The sequence below is a fragment of the Gopherus flavomarginatus genome, chromosome 2, assembly GCF_025201925.1.
Source record: "Gopherus flavomarginatus isolate rGopFla2 chromosome 2, rGopFla2.mat.asm, whole genome shotgun sequence".
NCBI lineage: Eukaryota > Metazoa > Chordata > Testudines > Testudinidae > Gopherus > Gopherus flavomarginatus.
In genome coordinates, this window is record NC_066618.1 from 232,997,719 (window position 1) to 233,012,772 (window position 15,054).

The 15,054-nt window shown below is 44.9% G+C and overlaps 1 protein-coding gene across 2 annotated transcripts in view; it reads left to right on the forward strand.

Moving 5' to 3' along the window:
* The window catches only part of UBXN2B (UBX domain protein 2B), a 324,811-nt gene that overhangs the window by 233,378 nt on the left and 76,379 nt on the right, over positions 1-15,054 (forward strand). Inside the window, exon 3 of one of the 2 annotated variants that reach the window (XM_050938899.1) lies at positions 3,850-3,945. The exons of the other annotated variant lie outside the window; for it this stretch is intronic. The gene's annotated coding sequence lies outside the window, so the exon portion shown is untranslated. The remainder of the gene's footprint in view (positions 1-3,849; positions 3,946-15,054) is intronic. 2 annotated transcript variants of the gene reach the window in all.

The window sequence follows — 15,054 nt, forward strand, 5'->3', positions numbered from 1 at the left end:
CCCAAACTCTTTCCAAACATTCCATACACACCTACCCAGTACTGAAGCAGAGCAGAAATGGGATAAGAGAATATACAGCAAAGAATATGCCAAATGCTTGAATTAAGAGCCAAAGCCATAACTCAACATACTGAAGCATAAATACAATTGTGTGTGTAACCAGGGCCAGGCTTATGGGTGGATGAATGCCCAGGGCACCCGTGGGCAGGGTACACCGTGGTTAAGAGGCAAAGAGGGGGGCTGGCCTAGGGTGTGAGGCTGTGGAAATGAGCTCAGGGCAATGCGGGGGAGGCAGTGGGTCCTGGGAGTGATGGATGGAGAGGCACCAGGAGCCAGGGGTGATCGGAGGATGGGGCCAGGGAAGGCTGTGGTGGTCAAGGGTACCAATATACAAGTTCACCCAGGGTGCCATTTTCCCTAAGGCCAGCCCTGTGTGTAACACTGAGCAGGATGTGTGTGTGAGTGGGGATTGCTGATTAGCTGGATTTAGTTTTTAAGAGTGAGAACATACATCTCCATGGCAGACAAGTTGTGGAGGTAGAAGGGCCTTGAGTCGGATCTCTTTTGCCATAAAAGAGATGGAGGTCTTAGCAGGGCCCCAGGACGGTCCCTTGGCTATTGAACACATTCCCCTACTTTGGGCCAATATAGCCCAAATGTTTCACCTTCAAAGGGCCTTGCAAGATTTATCTTTTATAGATACCTTTGGGGAAAGGAGATACTGAGGGAGGGTGAGGTACTTTCCTTATTTCTCCTTTGCTGTACTGTACTATCAGGTATTGTGGGTGATGGTGCTTTTGCCTTTATGTCTGATTATGCACTGAGGGAAGGATTTACAGAGCACTTGGCAGTGGCCAACTCTGCTCCTATGGAAGTTTGTGTGTCTAGGTTGCTTATAGTTTAAAATAAAGAACATTTTATTGTCTCTTCTTAGAAATCCAATCAAATAAAAATCAAATCAGTATTAGTGCTCTGCTGAACGATGTGAACTTTCAGTGTCAATAGAGCTATAAGGAACGCTTGAAAAAGGCTCCGGGAGAATAATGTAAGGCCATGTCTACATCTAAAATTTTGCAGCGCTGGTTGTTACAGCTGTATTTGTACAGCTGTATAGGGCCAGCGCTGCAGAGTGGCCACACTTACAGCAACCAGCGCTGCAAGTGGTGTTAGATGTGGCCACACTGCAGCGCTGTTGGGCGGCTTCAAGGGGTTTCGGGGAACGCGAGAGCAAACCGGGAAAGGAGACCAGCTTCGCCGCGGTTTGCTCTCGCGTTCCGCGAACCACCCTGCAAACCGCAGGGAAGGAGACCTGCTTGCTCGGGTTCGGGGAACGCGAGAGCAAACCGGGAAAGGAGACCAGCTTCGCCGCGGTTTGCTCTCGCGTTCCGCGAACCACCGTGCAAACCGCAGGGAAGGAGACCTGCTTGTTCGGGGAACGCGAGAGCAAACCGCGGCGAAGCTGGTCTCCTTCCCCGCTTTGCTCTCGCGTTCCCCGAACCCCGAGCAAGCAGGTCTCCTTCCCTGCGGTTTGCACGGTGGTTCGCGGAACGCGAGAGCAAACCGCGGCGAAGCTGGTCTCCTTCCCCGCTTTGCTCTCGCGTTCCCGGAACCACCCTGCAAACCGCAGGGACGGAGACCTGCTTGCTCGGGGTTCGGGGAACGCGAGAGCAAGCCGGGGAAGGAGACCAGCTTGATTACCGGAGGCTTCCTCAGGTATGCTGGGATACCTGCTTATTCCACGGAGGTCAAGAAAAGCGCTGGTAAGTGACTATACTTGATTACCAGCGCTGGATCACCAGCGCTGGATCCTCTACACCCGAGACAAAACGGGAGTACGGCCAGCGCTGCAAACAGGGAGTTGCAGCGCTGGTGGTGCCCTGCAGATGTGTACACCTCCTAAGTTGCAGCGCTGTAACTCCCTCACCAGCGCTGCAACTTTCTGATGTAGACAAGCCCTGACACTTTATCTGTGACATCAAGGACAGGCTGCTCTTCTTGGTGATAAGAATACATGGACTGGCCCTCAGGGAAAAGGAGAAAGATGAGCCAGTGACGTGAAGCCCATGCCCCTCTATTTGTTGCATGGTCAATTTCAGGGCAAAGCAGTTGTGTTTAGGTTGAGTAACAAAAATTGCAGTAGTGTTAACTGTCCTATTCGAAACACAGAGATTTCAGGACATTATGAATCATTATGTGTAAATCAATGGAGGTTCTCTGGGTTCTATGAAAACTAGAGTGCTGGCGAAACCTGTACAAAAATGCTATTATGCCATTTTCCTTCAAACTTTTAGAGTTGCCTCCATTTATTATTATGTTTTAAAAATGACTTTGGTGTTCTCTTAAATTTCAGCCATTTATCATTTTGCATTTTAAAAGAAGTTTTTCTTTCCCCTGTAAATATGCTAAAAATTCCTGCTGATAATGGACACAAGATGTATTTGTCCTATGTGAAATTTTGCCCTGTGGAGGTAGGGATGCATCACATTCACAAGTTCTCTTGAAAAATCAGATTTTGTAACAAAATAACATTTCTGTCTGGAGGATGGGGTAGCAGATATGGCTACTCTGAGCTGTGTCCCATGAAAAGGTTAAGTATTATCTAAGGTAAGTGTGACAGGATATACCCCCTGTTTGATACCCAGGACAAGGTTCTGGACTTGGACATGTGATGGGCTATAATGGTTAAGAAGCAGGAAACACAAGGAGCTGTAGCCCATTAGCTTCACAGAAAACCAGCCAGCAGGAGCTGACTATTAATAGTGACTGGAGAGCCAGAAAGCTTCAGTGAGAAGTACCAGTTTCTTGCAGAATGGATCCTTCACAGCCAGAGGTGAAAGTAACTTAAAGAACTTACCAGTATTCCAGAGTCCTTAGGAGGGAGTGGGGCCTCAACTGGAAGAGGCGGGGACTTTAAATCCCGGGGCATTTTAAATCAGGATTTAAAGGGGCTGGGGCTGGGGCTGTGGTAGCCGCAGCGGAGTCCCGGCCCCTTTAAATTATCATCAAAGGGGGCTCTTGGCTGCCTCCGCTAACCCGGGGCCCCAGGCTCTGGCGGAGCTTTAAAGGGTGCAGGGCTCCACTGCAGTTGCAGCAGCCGGGAGCCCCAGGCCCTTTAAATTGCCACCAAGGGAAGCCAATCCGCCCTGGTACAGTGCACCGGCTCTTGCCAGTACGCCCTAGCGGGGCGTACTGGCTTACTTTCACCTCTGTTCACAGCAAATGTGAGTTTGTCTGTTTAAATCTGAGACAAAGGAATTTATACCTTCTGTTTGCCTTTATCTTGGGAAAAGGGCACTTTAAAGGGGCAAGGGCACAGGGTAATATCTACACCAATGTCTTTCTATTTTCCCTTCATTCTCTACTTGGGATGGTTTTGTGGCTGGGGGAGTTGGGTTCTATGTTTGTCTTGGTTCACTAATTATTCGCTCACATTTCAAAATAAATACATAAAAGGCATCTAATGGGGTACTTGAGGAGAGTCCTCTTGACCAGGGCCGGCTCCAGGCCACAGCGCGTCAAGCACGTGCTTGGGGCGGCATGCCGCGGGGGGGCGCTCTGCTGGTTGCCGGGAGGGCGGCAGGCGGCTCTGGTGGACCTGCCGCAGGCGTCCCTGCGGAGGGTCCGCTGGTCCTGCGGCTCCGGTGGAGCATCCGCAGGCACGCCTGCGGCAGGTCCACCGGAGCTGCGGGACCAGCGGACCCTCTGCAGGGATGCCTGCGGCAGGTCCACTGGAGCCACGGGACCGGTGAGCGCCAGAGCTCCCCCTGTGGCGTGCCGCTGTGCTTGGGGCGGTGAAATTGCTAGACTCAGCCCTGCTCTTGACTTAACTGAGGCTTTGTATGGTTGCAGGGAGTCAGTTCTAGTGGATTGAATTCAGGATCAAGATCTCACACTGAATTTTTGGGTGTGAGGTTGTGGAGGAGCTAATGCTACATTCTGCTTCAGGTAAGTGCTTGCTGACCTATTTCCTCTGGAGGCCTTAATTCATTTTTGTTGCAGATCACAAGAGAAATTAACATACTGGTTTAAAACTAGTCCTCAGCTGGTATTTAAGAACACTAAAGAAAACCTAGAGAACTTTTTTCCCTTGGAAAAAGGAGGTAGGTCAGATTGAGGTGGCATTGGTGGGAGCCGTGTGGGGAACTTGCAGAGTACCTGTTGGCAATAACTAAGCATTTAGTTGACTTTCTGTTCTATGAGGAACTGAATCCACTGAAACACTTTAGAAAAGATAGAGCTGCAATCTAGAATTAAACAGTTTAGGTTTCCAAAAGTGTGAAAACATGACATAAGTGAGAGATGATCTTTATGAAAACAGTGTCCTATTATTATAGCTCTCATGTACTTTATCAACAGAATGTTTATTTCCGCCTTATGCAATAGGACAGAGTAACATTTTCTCTAGGTAATTAAGCTGTTCTTTGGAGATATTTTAAAAATTGGTAATTCCTCTTTGCCTGGTTGTTATCACTGCAATGTCTTAAGTAATAGGAAGGGGTGAGAAAATTATTTTAAGATAGATGCATAACTGTGACTAAATCCACCTGCTGAGAGTGCTAATTAAGTGAACTGGCTAGTACCTTTCCCAAGAAAATAACCTTGTCATCACCTCCACAGCTGCACCAGCTGGTTGGCTCAGTCCCAACATTTTCACATCTGTCCAGATGGCATGAAGGTGGTACAGATAACCACATAACATGTGGAAATTATTTATGAGAACTTCCGTGAAATGAATTTCATAAAACATTCCCAAGATGCCTTTAAGGGTTTTATTAAAACCGTCTGCATGGTAAACTTGCAAAGTATAAACAAAATAGCAGCCACATTTGGCCTTCTAAGAATTCTAAGCTCATGTTTTCTTCTGCAGCATCTTCCCCATCTCTTGCTATCTGATGAACTGCTTTATCTGTCGTAAATATTGAAGCATTGGTTTCTACGTTCTAACGGTTGAACTCTCCTGCCTCTATAAGAAATCATGACATGCCAGAATTTTTCAAGCATTGCTCCTTAGCAGCTCTACAGACTCTACCTGCTTAATGACTGTGGTCTGGGAATTTAATAGCAAATCTTCTAACCATCTGAGCTTGAATAATGGCAATACCAATATCTAGAGTATGTAATGTATAGCACCTTTGAGTTCAAAACACTTTATCAACATAATGGTTGCAAATTGATTTTTGCTTTATTTGTGGATTTTTGCTCTATTTATTTATCCCACAAATAAAGCAAAAATCAGTTTGCAATCACTATGTCCAGTTCTAAATTTCTGTATGTAGCAAAATGAAATGGCAGTTCCTACCTGCAGTAGCCATATAGGAACACAAATATGAATGTAATGAACAAGCAAGGCCAAACTCTCTTATGCTAAAATCAACAGGCACTCAATAAACAGAGCTATAGTGTGTATCCATCTAAAAAACATACATCATCCACTACTGAACTGTATCTGCCATTCCGGCAATACTACACAGGTCAAGAAGTGAAGATAAAACGGAAGCTGTAAAGAGGAAGTAGAGAGAGACTGAATATAATTAGCCAAACTGAACACTAGCTTAAAAAGTCCTATAGAATACTAAGGGCCAGATGTTCAAAGGAATCCCAACCTGGTCTTCATTTGTGTGCACTTCAGCTTTGCATGCACAGTCACTGGCTTGTGCATCTATTTGTGCCTTTTCATTTATCTACACAAATGAAAAAGTACAGTCAAAACACACTGAGGCCCAATCTGTATGCGCAATAGGCCTCGTATTAATCTTTTCATTTGTATGCACAGGGGATAGTGTGAAGAAATGTGCTTGTGTAAGTTGTGGTCACAACGTTGTTTGCGGTCACATAAAAGCCACAATTTTAAAGATCATTGTGGACTCAGGAACTCAGTTTTAGATTTCATCTTGAAACCAGCACCATCAGCAGCACAGTATCTCAACACAATGTGGGGACACTTGTTCAGTACACTAGTACCTACCAAAATCAGCAATGTGATTTCTTGCAGACACCTAGGCTTACCTTGGAGGTGTATAATCAGGGGTGAAAGTAACTTAAGGGACTTACTGGTACTCCGAAGTCTTTAGGAGGGGGTGAGGCCTCAACTGGAAGAGGCTGGGCCTTTAAATTCCCAGTGCTTTAAATCAGGATTTAATGGGCCTGTGGCGGTTGGGGCTGTGATAGCAGCAGCTGGGAGCCCCAGGCACTTTAAATCACCATTGGAGGAGGCCCCGGCCTCTGGTGGAGCTTTAAAGGGCCCGGGGCTCTGCTGCAGTAGCGGCAGCTGGGAACCCCTGGCCCTTTAAATCACCATCAGAGCCCTGCTGCTGCTACACCAGGGCTCCAGCAGTGGGGCTCGGGTGGCGATTTTTAAAGGGCCCCAGAGGGTAGCAGCAGTGGGAGCCCTGAGCCCTTTAAGTCGCCACCCTAGCCATGCTGCCGGAGCCTGGGGGTAGCAGCAGCAGCCGGGGACTTGGGTGGTGATTTAAAGGGCCTGGGGCTCCAGCTGCTGCTACCACCCTGAGCCCTTTAAATTGTCCCTGGAGCCCTGGGGTAGTGACAGCGGTGCTCCAGTAGCAAGTTGAAGGGCCTGGGGCGGTAGTGGTGCTGACTCCCTGGCTATTTAAATCACCACTGGAGCCCCACCGCTGCTACCTCGAGGTTCCAGCAGGCTCTGGGGATGATTTAAAGGGCCCGGGTAGTAGCGGATACCAGAGCCCTGGACCCTTTAAATCATCCCCGGAGCCCTGCTGCTGGAGCCCTGGGGAGGCAGCGTTAGGTCTCTGGCAGCTATTTTAAGGGCTCTGGCTATAGCAGCTGCCGCAGCCCCGGATCCTTTAAACAGCCACCGGAGCCCTGCCGCCACTACCCCAGGGCTCCGGGGACAATTTAAAGGGCTGGGGCAGTAGCTGCCACAGCCCCAGGTCCTTTAAATCACAACCCAAGCCCCACCATTGCTTTCCCAGGGCTCTGGCAGCAGAGCTCTGGCGGCAATTTAAAGGGCCCAGGGCTCCTGCTGCTGCTGGGAGCCCCAGGCCCTTTAAATTGCTGCCAGAGGAAGCTGATCTGCCCTGGTACAGCGCACCGGCTCTTGCCAATACGCCGTACTGGGGCATACTGGCTTACTTTCACCTCTGTGTATAATCCACATACCTACTCAGCCTGATCTTGTTTTTTTTCTTTTCTTGTGATTTTGTGAGATCTCATATCCTCAGAAGGCCTGCTGCAGGCAGCATTGTAACGCTGCTTAATGTAATAAGATTTGCCGATGCTTGTGTACTATCCATTCCCACGGAGACAATTGAAATCACGATGAAAGCCCCAGTAGTTGCTAATAAGAATGTTTTAATTTAAATGACATATAATATTAAGCACACTAGTATGTCTCATTGGAAACATAATAGTTGTGTCCCTCCTTTTTATCTTCTGATTTCTGTCTTTCCTAGTGTGTATCCCAAAGCTTTGCATCAAAGTGAAACTACTTGTTCCTCTTGTGAAAGTGAGCCTTCTGATGCACATCTGATAAAGCCATCAAAATCCCTGTTATTATGTGCTATGATAGCCTGGAGGAATATTTTATTAGAGTATTTTTCTAGTCACGCTGACAAGCTAAGAGATATTATCTGCCTCAGGAGGCTAACTGGAAGTCTTGAGGGATAAAAACAGTCTATTGTTATTACATACATAATCTTGTGATTGAAAATATCACTAGGGATTTGGGAAGCTCCATGGATATATGAAGTGAGGCAGCAGTAAATGCAAATTACTTTGGTTTACCGATACTAATATAATTACTGTATCTAGCTAAACCTAAACTTCAAAATAAACCAGAGTATATTCTAAACACAGTATGATTACATTCTTTCTTACAATGGACATTCCTTTGTTTCCACTTCAGAAAAGAAGTTAAGTCTCAATAATAAGGTGTCTATTTAGACGATAATACAGAAAGTTCTGTACTGATGGGCTGTGGAAAGATCACAAACTTCCCTTTCCATCTTGAGCTAAATGCAGCATGGCCTTAGAGAAGCAGTTACTCATATTCAAGTACTGTAGCAGAAGCCTTCTCTACTTCACTGAATCCAACAGCAGCCAATGAAGCTGCAGTTCATGCTATCCAACATGTTTACTGTTTCACTGGCCTTGACATATCCTGTAAGAACACTGACCTGCCTGAAATATCCTGCATCAGGTTAGCCAGATATCAAACCTGAAAACCCAGCTCCATGTGAAAAAAGAGGAGTTGCTGTTTCATTGTGTTAAACTTTAGATCTATTCCCTGTTAGATTATTAAATGTATATTAATTTTTCCTCCTAAAAAAGAAAAGAAAATCATTAAATTTTGTAGGACCACTGTGGATGATTACTGGTGAAATGTACCTGAATAAGAAACTGTTAAAAAGCATTATTAAAACAGTGGACTGATTCTCCACTCCTTTACTCAAATTTTACAGCGATGTAACTAGCATAAATCTGGTGTAACAAGCCCCAGACATTCATATGACATGTTGAACAATGTGTTGCTTTAAGGAAGTGTCACTTATCTCATAGGTGGTAACACAGTTGTTATGGTAACTGTTCCCCCCCCCCTTCTATTCAATAGCGCAAATGGGTGCACCAAAAATACAACTTATATCAAACCTGCCCCATGGCTGTGACTGTATGGAGACTGAGATTAGAAAGTTTTTTTTAATTTCACTTTTGACTCTGAAAATTGAGATTGTGACAAGATGTATTAATGAAAACTGTGACAAAATAATGGGAAAATATTGTTTTACTCTATGCAGTATATAATTGACTCTCACCTCTCTCATGCATTTATTTAAGTGCCATATTGAGAGTCTTGAAAACAGAAATCTTTTCCACATAACATAGTCAGCATGGGTAATGGCAGTGTAAGCTTCTCTTATGCCATCATCAGTTCTAGGGGAAATATATTTGACATATTTCACTCTCCCTAATATCCAGTTTGTATGGCCTTTCTGTTGAGGTTAACATCAAATGTACAAATGATAGTGATGTTTTTGTGACATGGATTAAGACCTAGTTTGAGACCATCAATTACTTTCCCAAATTTTAGTTCTTGGAACAGGCAATATATTTCATTAGCCCTTTCTGTTACTCCCTTAGGTCAGACTTGATAAGAAACCTGCCATACAGGTGAAAGTCCCCATCTCTAAATAAGATTTATCTGGCCTCCATTACCATAGTAATTGAGCATCTCACAATCTTTATTAGATTCATATTTAGATCCCTGTAGTAGGAAAGTATTATCCCCATTTCACAGATAAGGCACAGGTCAGAGTGACTTGCCCCAGATCACAGAGGGAGTTTTTACTAGCACAGGGAATTGAACTCAGATCTTGTAAGTCCCAGGCTAGCAGCCTAACTCCTAGGCCATCCTTCCTGTATAAAACCTCATAGTCATCCAGGCTGCCTCCATTTCTTTAGATTATTAGAGCAAAGCTTATAGACATAGTAGCTATTTACAATGCTGTTTTCTTTTTAAAAAATGATAGTTTACATAAAGCAATCTACAGTGGACTAAAGAGCCACCGGTTGCAATGTCAAGAAATGTCTGTGGCTTCGTGTTCATGGTAGGAATAATAGAACATAGAAACCAACATCAAACACAAATCAAATGAAAGCTCAGTTAAATGATTGAGCCTTGCACTTTTCCCTGAAACTCTCTGGACTCTCACTCAGCGAAATCACCAAGGGGAGCTAATTCCAAAGGCAAAAGCCATAAAGTGAGAGTACTGTGACTGGTTGTGGAGTGTTCAGGCATGGATACCAACAGCAAAAGCCTCCCAGCACACCATAGATTCATAGATTTAAAGATCAGAAGAGACCACTTTGATCATCTAATGTGATCTCCTGTATAACACAGGCCGTAGAACCGCCCCATAATAATTCCTAGAGCATAGCTTTTAGAAAAGCAGCCAATCTTAATTGCACAACTATAGGGTGATGGACAGCCTCTCAAATAACCAGGTCTCACACACATCATCATTAATACTTAGAATTGTAGCAAGAAGCTATGGCAGAGACTTCAGTAGAAGTTCACTTCAGTAGAAGATGGGAGGCTGCATCCTGCACTAGTTGAAACTTCTAGATGGACTTCAAGGGTAATGCTTTTGTAGGGTACCTTACAGTAGTCTAACAAAGGTGGATGACTTTTTCAAAGTCAGCATTAGAGAGGAATTGTTATGGTTTCCTGCCCACCCATGAATGATGTAAGGTGCCCGATGTGCAGAGCCCAGACTGGGACAGATACCATCAAAAAAAAATGGAGAAGGACACAGAGGAATTGATTGAGAAGGGGGTAGGAGAGTAAGCAGCCAGGAAGTGAAGCCTGTAGTGGGAGATTAAAAGGTGGAGCTCCTGGGAGGAAATTAGAAAAAAGTACAAATGATACAAGTAGAGGGACAAGGTTGGTAGATGGAGAACAATGTGAGGAAGAAGAGCAGGGAATAAGGCATACAAAGGCAGTCAGGATCCAGAGAGGAGTGGATGAGACATGGTGAGTGTCTAGATACAGCAACAGGGACAGACAATGTGCAGAAAGCTAACACTTCTTGTGCAAAACCATTAAAGAAGTCTATGATGAACTGCCACATTTGAATTCCCACAAGAGGATAATTTCCTTAGAAATAGTCTTATCACTACATCAGCCTCCCATACAAAGGAATCCGCAGCATGTGATTGAAATAGCGATAACAATTGCTAACTTTTTAGAATTGCATCATCAGTGTAACTTTTTTAAGACTAATTTATCATCCTTCTGAGAATTTATTTTTATTAACCTCACATGTGCTTTAGCATGAACTACTTTCCTAATCTTGGTACTGGCCGCCTGGGTTCATTCTATTGCCATCAGTAAAATTACATAGTATAGCAAAGGAAAATCCATTTGGCTTATCTCCTGTAATATATTGCACGTGCATGGTTGGTTTGTTTACAATGGGAATATAGTCTTTTTAAAAATTTATCTTTGCACGAAATATATACTTAAAATAACAATACTGAGTGCCTTTAAGGTAAGACCCACTATGTTGGACAACTTTTTAGTTGGGCTATTTATATGCCTAACCATTCTAAGAATGTCCTTGATCAAACATCTACCACCGATTTGTACCAAAGGAAGGAGGACCTTCCAAAAATGTATGTGCAGCTCTGTCCCTGAGTCTTAACTTTACAAAATTATGAAGGTTAGGCCTAGCAATTGCCCAATATTAGTGCCATTTAAATCACTATTTGGGCGAGGCATTGGAGGGTCCCCAGGAAGCTCCTAGCTCCAAACCAGGAATAAGCTCTGTCTGAAAAACCTCCTAGGTTTCTCTCCTGCTAACAGTGAGAAGCATCTGAATGGCTGTTGTTGCGGGGCACAGGATTAAGTGCCCCTCATCCCTCAAATCCTGATGCATTTCTAGCACCAGCAATTCTCCTTCCTACCAGAGATGCTTGGGAACAAGGACAGGAGCAGCTAGCCACAGAGACAGGCAAAAATGGGAGGGAATTCCCTCACCAAATATCTGTCCGTCTGCAACAGGGTTGCTGGGCACTGTCATAACATTTTTCCCAGATTTGGACCTTAGCGTCCAAAATATGAGTTTTAGCATGAAAACCTCCAAGCTTAGTTACCAGCTTGGACCTGGTAAAGCTGCCACCACCCAAAAAATTAGAGTGTTTTGGGGCACTCTGGTCCCCCCAGCAACATTCCCTGGGGACCCCAAGACCCAAATTCCTTGAGTCTTACAACAAAGGGGAATAAACCCTTTCCCCCCACTTCTCCCTTCCAGGTGTTCCCTCCCTGGGTTCCTGGAGAGATACACAGAAGCAAGCTCCGTGAATCTAAACAGAGGGACTCCACCCTCCCTATTTCCAGTCCTGGAAACAGAAGTACCGAGAGGTCTAATCCCCCCCCCCTTCACCCAGAGGGTATGCAAAGTCAGGCTTAGTAAATCTAACACAAAGAGATTTTCCCCCTGACTTCTTCCTCCCAGCAATTCCCTGGTGAGCTGCCGACTCAATTCCCTGGAGTCCCCACTAAAGAAAACTCCAACCGGTCTTAAAAAGAAAGCTTTATATAAAAAGAAAGAAAAGGACGTAAAAATGGTCTCTCTGTATTAAGGTGACAAATACAGGGTCAATTGCTTAAAAGAAATATGAATAAACAGCCTTATCCACAAAGAATACAATTTAATACATTCCAGCAACTACACACATGTAAATACAAAAAACAAACAATATAAACCTACTGTCTTATCTCTTTGTACTTACAACTGGGAAACAGAAGATTAGAAAGGCAGGAGACAGAAAGATCACTCTCAGAGCCGAGAGGGTCAGACCCAAGACAAAGAACAAAGAACTCACACACAAACTTCCCTCCACCCAGATTTGAAAAAGTCTTGTTTCCTGATTGGTCCTCTGGTCAGGTGTTTCAGGTTACTGGTGTTACCCCTTTACAGGTAAAAGAACATTAACCCTTAGCTATCTGTTTATGACAGGCACTCAAACACCACCCAATATTTCAGCTTCCAGGATGGGGGGAGTTGGGGGCAGCGGTGGTCAAAAGGCTACAGATGCTCTTATATTCATCGATTTTTTGTTTGTTCTTTTTTAAGACACTCTTTGATGCTAAATATCATGGAGTGCGTGTCTGTTCTGCTCCCAGATTGCTATAGCAGGACTGTATAGGAGTGCTTACTCAGGTCTACAAACAGTTTCTTCAGCCCTACAATGCAGCACTAAGCTGCTTCTTGCTGCCAGGAGCAATAGCAAAGGCTCCCCCTGGGGCAAAACTTAAGGAAAAAAATAATGGCCAGCTTGGGCAATCACTGATCCTGGCTCTCACTTTTATTCAAATTGTGGGTCAAGAGAAAATGGAAAGGAACACCCCATCTCCCTTTAAGTATCAACTTTATGGAATCCACTTCCTAGAGTTGCCAACCCTCCAGGATTGTCCTGGAGTCTCCAGGAATTAAAGAGTAATCTTTAATGAAAGATTATGTCATTTAATGAAACCTCCAGGAATACATCCAACCAAAACTGGCAACCCTATCACTTCCAGGCACTGCAATATCATCCCCATAATATGTGCGGGAATTGTACAGCATGACAAGTCGACAGTGTAGCAGTTTCATTCGTAGGTTTCAGTAGATTTCTTCTTTGTATCATGATTATGGCTTATAACAGGATTTCCCTGTGTTTGTTGCCACTTAAACCACATGGACAGAATGGACTGCGAACATAGATATTGTACAGGAGTCTGGGACTCCAACTCCTCTGTGCAGCTCAGACTAAGGGTTTGCCTTAGGCCTGAATAAACCCAGGGTGTGGGTCATACTTTGGAGTCGGGATGGGATGGGATGGGGGTCGAGGGTAATAGGAGCCTATCTAAGAAAAAGACCCAAAAATCGGGACTGTCCCTATAAAATTAGGACAGCTTGTCACCCTAGCCTAATCAATAGCTTAACACCCCTGCATAGCTGCATAGAACATGGAGGGAGGAGCACAGGTTACACCAAGGAAGCAACTGAAAGTCAGTCTGCAAGAACGTGGCTAGAAATGCTACATGTGATATCTCTGTAAATACTTTTCTTAATAAAGAACCAGTTTAGTCTGATTTAGTTCAATTCAATGATGGATCAACTTAAGCCAAATTGATTTAAGCCAGGTATAAATTAAGTCAATTCTTAGTGAATGGAGCTAAATCAATAGAAGCCAGGTTTGAACTGATTTGGGAGTATCTATAAATGGATCTTTCAGCAAAAATCTTCAAATTCCTCATTTTTTCACCTTCTGCTGTCAGTTCACGAATTCTGCTTAACTTTCACATTATACTATTGTAATTGTTATTTAAGCATTGAGTGTGCACTCATCAACACTTGTTAAATTTCCCTGTGTATTAACAGGGGAAAGGAGAACAACTTTTTCTTCCTTGTGTGTTTGATAGTAAAATAGATGGCTAGGAAGCAGGAATGTTTTCCTTTGAAGCCAGGAAAGAGAAGAGCATGAAGCTGTGAACCCCGTATGAGACATACAATCAGGCAAGCCAACTGGGTGTCAACCCCTTCATTCCTACCTATGACACCAAAAAGAGAGAAGCAAATTACTGGGGGAGCGGGGAAAGAGAGCCAAAATCATAACCCATCAGATAAGGTAAAGAGTATCTAGATGTACACTGTGAAGAGGGCCCTACGTGTCCAGGTGGGTCCCCCCCGTTGGCCTGTATGGGGTTGGTACACCTTGTCACCCAGTTGTTGAGACTCCCTGTTAAACTGGTGATTGCAGCCAAGTGGGTTCCATTCCCCTGACTGGGTCACATAAACAAACAGTCCATAGCCCCAGGGCAGGCAAAACAAACAAACAGTGTACAGCCCTGCAGCCTTCTGGCTGGGGCAGGCAGTAACCCTTGGGAATCAGTCTCCTGGGCAGGATAAAGCGGAAGTCAGGCTGCAGCCCCTGGGCAGGGAAAAAACAAACAATCCAGAACAGCCTCCTAGCTGGGGAAAACAATAGCACTTGGGATGTGGTAGGGGAACCCGGCCCCACCCTCTCCACCCATCCTATGAAGCCAGAGAACTTCCCATCAGGGTTTCAGGTATCCGCTTTTACTACCTCCCCTGTGTCACTTCCTACCACTAAGCGCATCCTGGGCATCTCCTCAGCTGGCAGCAGCTTGGCTTTCCCATCAGTCTCTGCAGTCAGCGAGTTGTCCACAGTGTAGTCTGGCCCTATTGGCTGTACTGCCTGGAGTGTCACAGGTACTTCTGCAGGAACCTGCAGTACTCGTCCTGCTCCATCTGCCAACTGCCCCAACTGAGCTGGGCTGCCTCCTTTTATCTGGCTCTTCCACCTGGAGCACGCGCAGCAGGGGAAGGGGGGCATAGCCTCCTGAGCCCACAGTGACTGGTCAGCCCCCATTGGCCCCGTGCGGGGTTGGTACACCCTGTCACATGCATGTTCTTTGTACAGCCTCTGACAAGAATTATAGAAATTTTAAAAAATTGTCTTAAATCTAAATGCATGATGACCAAAAATATTGTCCCAACCTCTACTAAAACC